General features: G+C 39.7%; 2 long non-coding RNA genes across 2 annotated transcripts; both read right to left on the bottom strand.

Moving 5' to 3' along the window:
* Positions 1-6,580: 6,580 nt before the first annotated feature.
* Positions 6,581-8,812, bottom strand: LOC140004969 (uncharacterized). The gene is made up of 3 exons (XR_011812789.1): positions 8,626-8,812; positions 7,335-7,397; positions 6,581-6,706 (listed from the first exon to the last, which is right to left on the bottom strand). It is a non-coding gene; the product is annotated as an uncharacterized lncRNA (long non-coding RNA).
* Positions 8,813-11,558: 2,746 nt separating this feature from the next.
* On the bottom strand, positions 11,559-13,862 carry LOC140004968 (uncharacterized). Its single transcript, XR_011812788.1, has 3 exons — positions 13,676-13,862; positions 12,385-12,447; positions 11,559-11,756 (listed from the first exon to the last, which is right to left on the bottom strand). It is a non-coding gene; the product is annotated as an uncharacterized lncRNA (long non-coding RNA).
* Between the last annotated feature and the right edge of the window lie 152 nt (positions 13,863-14,014).

The raw sequence follows: 14,014 nt of genomic DNA, 5'->3' as shown, positions 1-14,014 counted from the left end.
ACTTATACAAAATGCATTTTCAAATGATTGAAGGAAGGAGAATAGAAGGAGAATGAATGAATGAATGAATGAACGATTGGCTCCTTGAGAGCCCGTATCCTTTTAATGAATGTGTTTATCGTTTTATTGTACTTGTATCGTGAATTGTTGTTTACATGCATTTGTTTCTCTTGTGGCCTATGTGTACGGAACCTCACCGAGCTTTCCAGCTCATCCCTTTAGTTTTGTTTTCCTTAGCAGGGGAAGACGTGCGAGGACGGAAGGTACGAATAGATTAGCCGTTTTAGTACTTTGGTTTCTTTTGTAAAGGTTCTCGCCCTAGTGCTTGGCACGGGCTGGTTGTATGGTGAATTGAGAACCTATATTTTGACAGTTGTGCCTCCATTGAGACAGTAATGTATATAAGTTTACGTTTAAGTTTGGAATTATTGTTGTTTCGATTGTTTTGTGGATTTTCTTATCTTTTCTTATAGTGACTGACTGAGTCCCGGCGAGAGCTGGGCAGGCGGTCCGCCGATACCCTGGGGTACGCCCTAGGGAGAAGTGGGGCCGTTACATATATAATTGTTGATTTCACTTTATAATATCTTAAGATGGTCATGCATGTAAATTTTGGGGTGACAATTTGATATTATGGCTGGAATTTTTGAGATGAAGGTTACTTGGTTGATAAACCACTTGCGACTTAGTCGTTGGAATTTCTTGGCATTGGGATGGATATTTTGGAATATAAATTGCTGGAAAATGTTTAATATGTATTTGTTCATGTTTAATGAGATTATTGGTTGAAATCGTAGGTAAGATGTTGTATCAAATGTTGCCCCTGTGTTCATATACATGTTAGTGACTTTTAACATTTGCATTTTTGGTTGATTCGTGATGATAAGCAATTGTTGGATACCAAGAACTAATGATTGATGAAACCTTGGTCATTTGTTTAATTTGTGATCAGAAATGAATCTGCTGAACCCTAGGTGTGACGGCCCCACCTCTCCCTAGGGCGTACCCCAGGGTTCGGCGGACCGCCTGCCCAGCTCTCGCCGGGACTCAGTCGTTCACTACATTCCTCAAACAGATTACAATATAAATCTCAAATATTACATCAAATGTTCCAACATTTACATATCAAAAGCGAAGCGTCCACGCTTCCACTACGCCACTCTGATCCATGATCCCAATTTTTATACAAGAGGAATTCCACAACAAGCCTTCCTTCGCCATGAGCCCTGTGGAGGGGAATAAAATATTTTTAGGGTGAGTTAGAAGCTCAACGAGTAACCAGAAAAATCAGTAATCAAATATATTTCACCATATTGCATTTCGATCCTTTCGATGATGTCATGATTCAAAGAACAAATGTCCGTTTATTGCTCTCGTGAGCCAGTGAAATCATAGTACTTGAACACCCAACGCTCAAATCGATCATTTAACATTAACATTAACATTAAGAGGGAGCCCCTTTTTGAGCTCCGGAGCCATTTGCTCCAAGTAAACAGAGGTGGAGACGTTGGTGTCCAGCACAAGACTCCCCAAGAACTCATTGAAGCCAAAATCATATCATGAATTCACATGCAAGCACGCATGAGATGCAATCGAGTAAATAATGCAAGAAACATTTCATAAGAAGCTTTAACAATAGTTTGGGGTCACTCACCTCCTTGGCTCAGAAATCATCCATCATATAACATTGCCTTGCTCAAATCCAAGTCTTAGATCACAAACTCAATGCAAACAAGTCCCTTCAAAGTTCGGACAGCACTTCCCCTGAATTTGCTAACTTTTCCAGCCATCATGGCTTCATTATTTCCTCAGCCAGTCCCAAAGGTACACACACAACAACAAGTTCATCCAATAGCCATTCAGCAAGCTCCAAGTAGTACGAGTACAAGTCAAGCTAGAGAAAAGTCCGGAAATGAAAGTTAAGCTCAAAACCAGAAAAATAGTTTTGACGTCATTTTACGGTAATGGTACCAAAGGCGCTACGATTGTCGGATGAAGGTTCAAGACCCACCGTTTCGAAGCTAAGAGACAGGGCTACAATATCACAGAAGGTCACTCAACCCAGTTTCGAGTGGAACCAGGTCAAAAAGGCAATATACTACACCAGAATCGCAAAAACAGGTTTACAAAACGCATTCCGGCGTAAACATCATAAATCGGGCTACCGAAGTCTAAATCCAGTAATTCCAAAGCCATCCGAAAGCTTAGAAACAGGGATATATTTCATCAGAAGACCTAAACAACTAATTCAGAAGCAATCTTGACCAAAACAACCAATTACAGGCGCAATTCTTACATTCGGGTAAAACCAGAACAGCAATAGTAATTTCGACTTTTCTCAAGTTACGCTACTCCAATTGGCCTGAAATTTTGTAGCCACCTTTAAAATGTCATTCCCTACAACTTTCATGTTTTAGGCCAAGGTCAATTCGGCCTCTAACATGGTGCAATAAAACAGGACAGAATGAAGAACAAGGAACCCTAGTTTTTTCAATTTCCTTCCAAAACAGAAATTTCTTGCAATTAATCACTTTTTCCACCTCCTAGCTTCCTCAAATATCATTTCCAATCATCATACATAACCACATAATAACAATCATATGAGAACAGAAAAATCCTAATTAAATATAAAACTTCACTAATTTCAACCAAAATCATGAAATCATCCATAAAATCACTTATTCAACCACCACCAATCACTAATTGAACATTATCAAGATCAAAGGAAAGGTTCCTTAGTCACTTACCATGCAAACCCAAGGAAAGACCCAACTTAGCACCTTTGCTTCTCAAACCACTTCACCACACACCTTAATACCACCAAGAGAAAGGTTTTTATGGAGCAAATCACGGTTTTAACTGTTGGTTTGTGAGATTGGGCAAGAAATAGAAGGAAGAAATTGGAAGCTTTTCTCTCTTTTTGTCTCCAAGAGGTTCGGCCAAGGAGCTTATGAAGAAGATGAATTTTGGGTCAAGTTTTTAATCAATTAGTAAAGGTAGTAAAATGGTCAAAGTCCACCCTTGAGTAAGAAAGTGACACTTGTCACCTTTTGGTTCAAAACTTATCTTTTTGTCTCTCCAATACAAATATCTTAACACCTTGTAAAATAATATTACTTAATACAAAATTTCAACAAGTTGTCAAAAATATAATGCATTTACCGCACTAGCGGGTCCCACGTCCAAAATACGCTCTTAATTTGTCAAAAACTAACCGATACTAGAAAAATCATTTTAAAACTGTCTTTGCTCATAAACTTTATGTGGGGAATTTTTCTAATAAAGAAAATGTAGAAAAGACGGGCGATGAAATAAAATAAACCCTAGAAATTTAGAAAATTTCCGGGTTCTCAAACTCATTTTTTTTTTCGGGGCGTCACAAACTCCCCTCCTTAAAAGAATGTCGTCCTCGACATTCCATCTTGTACTAATCAAGTCAAGACATACCGCAAGAATCACTAATATTTCAAACCAAACCCACAGTCCGGCATCCTAAACTTCAAGCCTAGGATACACTACAGAAATCTGAAGCCTAAGCTCTGATACCAACTGTGACGGCCCCACCTCCCCCTAGAGCGTACCCCAGGGTTCGGTGGACCGCCTGCCCAGCTCTCGCCGAGACTCAGTCGTTCACTACATTCCTCAAACAGATTACAATATAAATCTCAAACATTACATCAAATGTTCCAACATTTACATATCAAAAGCGAAGCGTCCACGCTTCCACTACGCCACTCTGATCCATGATCCCAATTCTTATACAAGAGGAATTCCACAACAATAAAATCACAACAAGCCTTCCTTCGCCACGAGCCCTGTGGAGGAAATATCACTTAGCACAAAACTCCAACAAGTTATCAAAAATATATCGCATTTACCGCACTAGCGGGTCCCACGTCCAAAATACGCTCTTAATTTGTCAAAAACTAACCGATACTAGAAAAATCATTTTAAAACTGTCTTTGCTCATAAACTTTATGTGGGGAATTTTTCTAATAAAGAAAATGTAGAAAAGACGGGCGATGAAATAAAATAAACCCTAGAAATTTAGAAAATTTCCGGGTTCTCAAACTCATTTTTTTTTTCGGGGCGTCACAAGCTCCCCTCCTTAAAAGAATGTCGTCCTCGACATTCCATCTTGTACTAATCAAGTCAAGACATACCGCAAGAATCACTAATATTTCAAACCAAACCCACAGTCCGACATCCTAAACTTCAAGCCTAGGATACACTACAGAAATCTGAAGCCTAAGCTCTGATACCAACTGTGACGGCCCCACCTCCCCCTAGGGCGTACCCCAGGGTTCGGCGGACCGCCTGCCCAGCTCTCGCCGAGACTCAGTCGTTCACTACATTCCTCAAACAGATTACAATATAAATCTCAAACATTACATCAAATGTTCCAACATTTACATATCAAAAGCGAAGCGTCCACGCTTCCACTACGCCACTCTGATCCATGATCCCAATTCTTATACAAGAGGAATTCCACAACAATAAAATCACAACAAGCCTTCCTTCGCCACGAGCCCTGTGGAGGAAATATCACTTAGCACAAAACTCCAACAAGTTATCAAAAATATATCGCATTTACCGCACTAGCGGGTCCCACGTCCAAAATATGCTCTTAATTTGTCAAAAACTAACCGATACTAGAAAAATCATTTTAAAACTGTCTTTGCTTATAAACTTTATGTGGGGAATTTTTCTAATAAAGAAAATGTAGAAAAGGCGGGCGATGAAATAAAATAAACCCTAGAAATTTAGAAAATTTCCGGGTTCTCAAACTCATTTTTTTTTCGGGGCGTCACAAACTCCCCTCCTTAAAAGAATGTCGTCCTCGACATTCCATCTTGTACTAATCAAGTCAAGACATCCCGCAAGAATCACTAATATTTCAAACCAAACCCACAGTCCGGCATCCTAAACTTCAAGCCTAGGATACACTACAAAAATCTGAAGCCTAAGCTCTGATACCAACTGTGACGGCCCCACCTCCCCCTAGGGCGTACCTCAGGGTTCGGCGGACCGCCTGCCCAGCTCTCGCCGGGACTCAGTCGTTCACTACATTCCTCAAACAGATTACAATATAAATCTCAAATATTACATCAAATGTTCCAACATTTACATATCAAAAGCGAAGCGTCCACGCTTCCACTACGCCACTCTGATCCATGATCCCAATTCTTATACAAGAGGAATTCCACAACAAGCCTTCCTTCGCCACGAGCCCTGTGGAGGATATTGGAGATTTATATTGTAATATTTGAGGTTTATTCTTGTAATTCATTTGAGGACTGTAATGAACTACTGTATCCCGGCGAGAGCTGGGCAGGCGACCCGCCGAACCCTCTGGTTCGCCTTAGGGGGAGGTGGGGCCATCACACTAGGGCTAATGATTGACGAAGCCCTAGTGAAATTGATGTTCGAAATGTGATTTTACAATATTGTAAATTTAAGTATAATGCATATGTGAATAGGAATCGGGAAGTCCGTTTTGGTCCTGTAAACTTGAGCATTTCTTAATCAAGCCATGTAGATATATTTTTGCCCTAATATTAAACTAAAAAAATTTAGTATAGTACGATAACGTTCGAAATTCGTGTGTCGGGATTTTCTAAACCTTGCCAACTCGTTATTTCTTGCTTTAGCTTAAACTAGCTTTATTATTTTTAGAAAATGATTGCACCTCTAGAAAGAAAAGTATTTTTAAGGAAACTATACAAAACATTTTACTATTTTTAATCTTAAGTGGATTGTCGATTTATTTCGAGAAAATAAACTATTTATATACTAGAGAATCTTTTATATTTATAAACCTAGAACTTGAATAGAAAACTTATAGTTCTTAAAACTTGGTTTTCTAGGATTTAGCGAGGACGCGGATTTTGATTCCCAGCTTGACTTGTGACTTCACTCTTGGTGAGTGTCCCTGCTTGTTCTATGCTTACTTGATTAAAGCGCTTTCTTGACTTGATATGTGATATTTGGAAAAAAAATTGGTTTCTGATCCATCGAAGTGAGCAGTGTACTTTATCACACTAGCCGTTCGAGTGGTGACTTGCTTGAAATGTTTTCATGAATACTTGCTTGCACTTGTTAATCACTAGGCAGGGGAGTACTACACCTTAAGGGTGGAAAGGACTCTTACCCTGACCTGGTAATCTAGTGTTGGACGTAACGTCGTTGGATGAATTCCTCGACTAGTCCCTAATCTCGTGTTGGACGTAATGTCATTGGATGAATTTCTCGACCAGTCCCTAAGGTATACTCGAGCATTACCACTCTCGTGTTTGGCGTTCGGGCCCGGTAAAGGGGTATGATTGGTGGCCGGAGTTATGAAAAATTAAAAGATCTACATGGACCTTAGGTAGTGTGTAACGACCCCACCTCCCCCTAAGGCGTACCAGAGGGTTCGGCGGGCCGCCTGCCCAGCTCTCGCCGGGACTCAGTCGTTCGCTACAGTCCTCAATTAAAAATTGAAATAAATCACTAGAATAAATAGGGCATTGATCCAAACTTAAAGCGGAACTTATATACATTGCCAACCCAAAAGAGAATATAAACATCAAATATACAAGGGTTCTCAATCCTTCATACGTCCAGCCCGTGCCAAGCACTAGGCGAGAACCACTACAAAAGAAACAAAAGAAACAAAACTAGATTGGCTAGTCTATCTCAAGCTCACGTCCTCGCTCGCCTTCCCCTGTAAGGAAAACAAAACTAAAGGAATGAGCTAAAAGCCTAGTGAGGTTCCGAACACATAATCAGATAATCAATCCAATACATTAAACATGGAGTATCAATAATTCAAGAAACATTTACAATGGAAAGCGATAGTAACACATTCATTAAAAGGATACGGCTCACAAGGAGCAATTCGTTATTTCGTTCATTCGATCTCCTGACATTACCCCTTATTCCTCCAATCATTTGAAAATGCATTTTTCGTTTATCAATAAACCCTCGTTCGTTCGTTCGTTCATTCATTCATTCATTCACCCCCGTCCTGGCCGTTGGCCAGTCTCCACCAACCTACAGGGTAATACTCGAGTATACCAAACGTTCACCCAAGTCCCTAATCGCCCGACCGAGTCCGCTTCTGGCTCGAGACGACCGGTAACAAGGGGCAATGGCCAGTTCAGCCCAAAAGGCTTACATTCATGCGCAAGTAACATTTCAATCATTAAATCCTTGAAAATTGCACAGTTATTTAGGTCGAGTGCGATAAAGTACACACTCGCCTAAAAAGCTCGTTTTGGAAATCATTAAAAACACTTAACACATTAGCAAATGATAACAACAAGCCATAGAATCAAATAAGGAACACTCACCTAGAAATGCAAAATATCGTGCAAAATATCCTTCCGGATATTACCCTTAATCACCAATGAAACCTAAGGTTGAACAAGAGAACATTATTATAGTTTATCGAGCAAAACATTTAAGGGAAACAAAGAAACCCGACTAATTAAGAGTAAAACGTGTAAAGATGACTTTCAGGTAAGAAGAGGGTTGTTTGAACCCAAGGATGAAAAATCATGTTTTATAATGGAAAACCGGTCATGGTATTGGCCAAACAAAAGTATACAAGTTCCAATAGAAACCTAGCCCTCGAGCGAAAATTTGGGCAGCACGCCCTTTGTGTTTACCTAATTTTCCAGCCATTTTGGCTTCATTATTTTTCCTCAACCACAGCCCAACATCACACATAAACAATTCAAGTCAAGAGCCGTTCCATAGGCTCACAATATCATAAGAATAAGAATTACAACAATCACAAGTGCAGACATTCAACTTAGCACAAGACAGATTTGACGTACGAATGCGGAAATAACATATCCGAAGCTACGCTTATCGGATTGAAACGAAACCTATGCCGTTTCGAAGCTAAGACACAGATCTACAACATTCATGAAGGTCACTTAGTCCAGTTCCTAATGTAACTTAGTCAAATTCTCAAATTACTAAACCAGAACCCAATTCGTCGGCTGTTTAAACGCAGAACACTGTAATGGACATAACTCAGAGTACACAAGTCCGAATCAGGTGTTCTTAGAGGCATTTGAAAGCTAATTCATAATTCTACAACTTTCATGTTTTGGAAAAACACTAAATCAGAATGGATCCTAGTCAAAAAATGGGATAAACTGGACTTAACTGATCACACGGACTGCTTAGGAAATACTTAAAACAGTAAGGGTATTTTGGACTTTTCACATCCTACGTTGCTCCGATTGAGCTGAAATTTTGTAGGAACCTATAAAATACCATTCTATACAACTTTCCTTCTTTGACCTAAGGCCAATTCGGCCTCTAACATACGGATTCAAATTGGGACAGAATGTTGGGAAAACATTTCCAGATTCTGGAATTCCTAGTTTTTAGTGGAACTTTCCTTAATTTCTTGGTCTAATCACTACCAAAGCCTCTCTTATAACCTTAATTTCAACATATATACTTCATACAACAAATTGGGCAGAAATTCATCAAGCCCTAGTTCATCATATAAATTGGGGAAAACTTCCAAAACAAGATAATATCCATGATTCCACCACAAAATCAAGTTGCTAAGCTTAATTTAACAAGATTGAAAGTAAAACTTGGAGAGATAAGCTTTCTTACCTTGACTAGAGTTCACTAAGAGTAGCCCAAGCTTTCTCTTTCAAAAATCACACCACAAGTCACTAACTAATCACTCAAGGACAAGTTTAATCGGTTTGTTTTGTTTGATTTCTCACTTGGTTGATCAAACTCAAGATGAAATGGTTGTTTTTCTTGTTTTTCTTGCTCTCCCTTTTCTCTCTTTCTCTCGGCTGTGATGGTGCAGAAATGAAGAGCTTTGGAGTTGGTTTTAGGGATAAATATGATGGAAATTCATTAGTCAACCAACCAAGGAAAGTCTACCACTTGTTGCTTCAAGATTGGTTCTTAATTTTTTTTCTTTTTCCTTGTTGTTTTTGGTCAAAAATTTCGGCCAGCTTGCTCAGCTTTATAGCTGATGTTTGGCTCTAATATTAAAGAGATTAAGTATATAAAAAATGATGGTCAAGTGGTGCGTTCAAACGGTAGTGTGCGGGACCCGCCGGTTCGCGCCGTTTTTCTTAAAAACTCACGTACTAGGGTTTTTACTTCCCATTCACTAACCTTATATCATTGCCACTAGTCACATATTATTTCTCACTTAAAAGTCACTTTTAATCCCCAAATTAATTCTTACTCTGTACCGAAAATTCATCCGGCGGAAAATCGCGAAAACCCTAATTTCGCTCCAAACTTGAAACCGAAGCGTAAAACCCTATTTTCTAGGTTTATCTACACTTAATGTGAAATATTTGGGTAGTGGCCTTTGATAAATACTAATTTTCAAATAAAAGGGTATTTTTGAGGAAAAATACAAGGAATTTGCGAGTCCTCACATTCTCTCCCCCTTAAAAAATTTCGTCCTCGAAATTTTACCTTCATTTGCCTCAGACGAGTCCGGAACTTGTCGGTTGTCTAAAGCATAAACCTTTGCCGGTCCGCTAGTTCGTTTCCCTCCTTCATTCACTTGTGATTTAGCTCCATCCAGTTGCAGAGTATTGCTTTCACGTGACTGTCTCCTCGGACAGTTGCTAACTTGATGATCGCCACTTCCGCAGATTAAACATTTCCGCCTCTTTCTCCAACAATCGCTTTCGACATGATTTGCCTTTCCACAGTACCCACAGACCACGTGCGAAGCAATCTTTTGGCTTTCTTGAAAACTTTTCCCAAATCTGATTTGGCTTTCTTTTGTAGATCCTTCACCTATCGCCCCTAATGTCCATGGTGGGTGGGATAAAAAGTTCACTTTTTGCACTTTGGAGGGGACTCTCGCTTCACTTAATTCCTCCGCTACACTACTCGATGCACTCCTTTTCTGGGTCTGGGAAGCTTTTATCTGTGCCTTTGCAGTCTCGATTCTTTGAGTTTTCTCAAGGGCCTCCGTAAATGTATTCACTTGTACTGCCGCTAATGCTTCTTGGAGTTCCAAATTTAATCCCTGTATAAACCGTCTTACTCTTCGCCGCTCTGTGGCCACCAATTCAGAAGCAAACTTGGATAGTTTCGTAAATTTTGTTTCATATTCGGCCACACTTAGCGTTCCCTGGCGTAGTCCAATAAACTCTTCCTCTCTCCTCTCTTGAACTAAAGGAGGGAGGTATTTCTCGTTAAATTCCCTTATGAAATTCGTCCATGTCCATACGGTCTGTTCTCTTTCCCATTTTGCTTTAATAACGTTCCACCACGCTCGGGCCGATCCTTCAAATTGGAACACCGCAAAGTTTACTTGTCTTTGCTCGGTGTAGTTCAAGACGGTGAAAATATTAATCATGGCCTCTAACCATTGTTCGGCTATATCCGGATCAGATCCTCCAAGGAATTTCGGAGGAGTAAATTTCTGAAACCGCTCAAGAGCCTTATCTTCTCCGATTTCAGGGTTCCGGGGTTGATTCACGGCCATTTGGCCTTGTTGATCCACCAGTCTTGCCAAGATATCTGTCATTTGTTGCATTACCGTTGCCATTTGGTCTTCGGCTTCATCCCTCATTCCTTGCTCTTGTGCAGCTGTTGTTTCTCTTTCCTCTCTTGGCTCTTGAGCTCGTTCATTCCCACGTCCACGTCCACGTCCACGGCTACGTCTCCCGTCCATATATATGTGTTTTCCCTCTCTTTTCTTTTCCCCCAAAAGGTAATTTAGTAAATAAACACGATAAGGTTACTAAAGTAACTATTGAGGGCACCAAATATTCAAATAAACATATACCCACATAACACGCCATACCAAAAAGACGGATAAGCAAATACACAAATACATATCAAGTTGGACAGATAACCATGTACATACAGGTATACTAACGTCATGTAGTAACAATATACAGGTAAATCAAAAGGAAAAGGTGAAGTCGCCCCAGTATCAGCCCGTCTGGTCTCTCACGTCATTTACTATCCAAACTAGACGTCCCTGACCTCTTGTGCTCATTCTAGTCAGACAAAGCCTGTTCATGTTCCCAAAATACAAGTCTCAAGTATTTAGCAGCACCTCAACTATAGAGTACTCAGGCACGAGAATCCGAAAGAAGATAATTCACATCTCGAGCTGCAGTCTCAAGAGTAAACTATCTACAATCGGAATTCCTACCTGACATACCTATCTATGGTCTTCAGATACCATGAGAAAGATTTAAGGCCTATAACATTCGCAATTCATAGCTTCACTTAGTCCCTCATACTTTTTCACCACTTAGTCCAGGGTCACTCCACGTAGAAACCACGCGAAGCAGCTATAAGTTTTATCCCTCAATCGCTTAACTTTCAAGTCCAATCAAATCCCACAGTCCGGTATCCTAATCTTTAATCTAGGATACACTACAGAGATCTGAAGCCTAAGCTCTGATACCACTTGTAACGACCCCACCTCCCCCTAAGGCGTACCAGAGGGTTCGGCGGGCCGCCTGCCCAGCTCTCGCCGGGACTCAGTCGTTCGCTACAGTCCTCAATTAAAAATTGAAATAAATCACTAGAATAAATAGGGCTTTGATCCAAACTTAAAGCGGAACTTATATACATTGCCAACCCAAAAGAGAATATAAACATCAAATATACAAGGGTTCTCAATCCTTCATACGTCCAGCCCGTGCCAAGCACTAGGCGAGAACCACTACAAAAGAAACAAAAGAAACAAAACTAGATTGGCTAGTCTATCTCAAGCTCACGTCCTCGCTCGCCTTCCCCTGTAAGGAAAACAAAACTAAAGGAATGAGCTAAAAGCCCAGTGAGGTTCCGAACACATAATCAGATAATCAATCCAATACATTAAACATGGAGTATCAATAATTCAAGAAACATTTACAATGGAAAGCGATAGTAACACATTCATTAAAAGGATACGGCTCACAAGGAGCAATTCGTTATTTCGTTCATTCGATCTCCTGACATTACCCCTTATTCCTCCAATCATTTGAAAATGCATTTTTCGTTTATCAATAAACCCTCGTTCGTTCGTTCGTTCATTCATTCATTCATTCACCCCCGTCCTGGCCGTTGGCCAGTCTCCACCAACCTGCAGGGTAATACTCGAGTATACCAAACGTTCACCCAAGTCCCTAATCGCCCGACCGAGTCCGCTTCTGGCTCGAGACGACCGGTAACAAGGGGCAATGGCCAGTTCAGCCCAAAAGGCTTACATTCATGCGCAAGTAACATTTCAATCATTAAATCCTTGAAAATTGCACAGTTATTTAGGTCGAGTGCGATAAAGTACACACTCGCCTAAAAAGCTCGTTTTGGAAATCATTAAAAACACTTAACGCATTAGCAAATGATAACAACAAGCCATAGAATCAAATAAGGAACACTCACCTAGAAATGCAAAATATCGTGCAAAATATCCTTCCGGATATTACCCTTAATCACCAATGAAACCTAAGGTTGAACAAGAGAACATTATTATAGTTTATCGAGCAAAACATTTAAGGGAAACAAAGAAACCCGACTAATTAAGAGTAAAACGTGTAAAGATGACTTTCAGGTAAGAAGAGGGTTGTTTGAACCCAAGGATGAAAAATCATGTTTTATAATGGAAAACCGGTCATGGTATTGGCCAAACAAAAGTATACAAGTTCCAATAGAAACCTAGCCCTCGAGCGAAAATTTGGGCAGCACGCCCTTTGTGTTTACCTAATTTTCCAGCCATTTTGGCTTCATTATTTTTCCTCAACCACAGCCCAACATCACACATAAACAATTCAAGTCAAGAGCCGTTCCATAGGCTCACAATATCATAAGAATAAGAATTACAACAATCACAAGTGCAGACATTCAACTTAGCACAAGACAGATTTGACGTACGAATACGGAAATAACATATCCGAAGCTACGCTTATCGGATTGAGACGAAACCTATGCCGTTTCGAAGCTAAGACACATATATACAACATTCATGAAGGTCACTTAGTCCAGTTCCTAATGTAACTTAGTCAAATTCTCAAATTACTAAACCAGAACCCAATTCGTCGGCTGTTTAAACGCAGAACACTGTAATGGACATAACTCAGAGTACACAAGTCCGAATCAGGTGTTCTTAGAGGCATTTGAAAGCTAATTCAGAATTCTACAACTTTCATGTTTTGGAAAAACACTAAATCAGAATGGATCCTAGTCAAAAAATGGGATAAACTGGACTTAACTGATCACACGGACTGCTTAGGAAATACTTAAAACAGTAAGGGTATTTTGGACTTTTCACATCCTACGTTGCTCCGATTGAGCTGAAATTTTGTAGGAACCTATAAAATACCATTCTATACAACTTTCCTTCTTTGACCTAAGGCCAATTCGGCCTCTAACATACGGATTCAAATTGGGACAGAATGTTGGGAAAACATTTCCAGATTCTGGAATTCCTAGTTTTTAGTGGAACTTTCCTTAATTTCTTGGTCTAATCACTACCAAAGCCTCTCTTATAACCTTAATTTCAACATATATACTTCATACAACAAATTGGGCAGAAATTCATCAAGCCCTAGTTCATCATATAAATTGGGGAAAACTTCCAAAACAAGATAATATCCATGATTCCACCACAAAATCAAGTTGCTAAGCTTAATTTAACAAGATTGAAAGTAAAACTTGGAGAGATAAGCTTTCTTACCTTGACTAGAGTTCACTAAGAGTAGCCCAAGCTTTCTCTTTCAAAAATCACACCACAAGTCACTAACTAATCACTCAAGGACAAGTTTAATCGGTTTGTTTTGTTTGATTTCTCACTTGGTTGATCAAACTCAAGATGAAATGGTTGTTTTTCTTGTTTTTCTTGCTCTCCCTTTTCTCTCTTTCTCTCGGCTGTGATGGTGCAGAAATGAAGAGCTTTGGAGTTGGTTTTAGGGATAAATATGATGGAAATTCATTAGTCAACCAACCAAGGAAAGTCTACCACTTGTTGCTTCAAGATTGGTTCTTAATTTTTTTTCTTTTTCCTTGTTGTTTTTGG

Source organism: Coffea arabica, chromosome 4c (genome assembly GCF_036785885.1).
Source record: "Coffea arabica cultivar ET-39 chromosome 4c, Coffea Arabica ET-39 HiFi, whole genome shotgun sequence".
In the NCBI taxonomy this organism is placed as follows: Eukaryota; Viridiplantae; Streptophyta; class Magnoliopsida; order Gentianales; family Rubiaceae; genus Coffea; species Coffea arabica.
The sequence above is the reverse complement of the archived record's forward strand: the minus strand, read 5'-3'. Positions and strand labels throughout refer to the sequence as shown.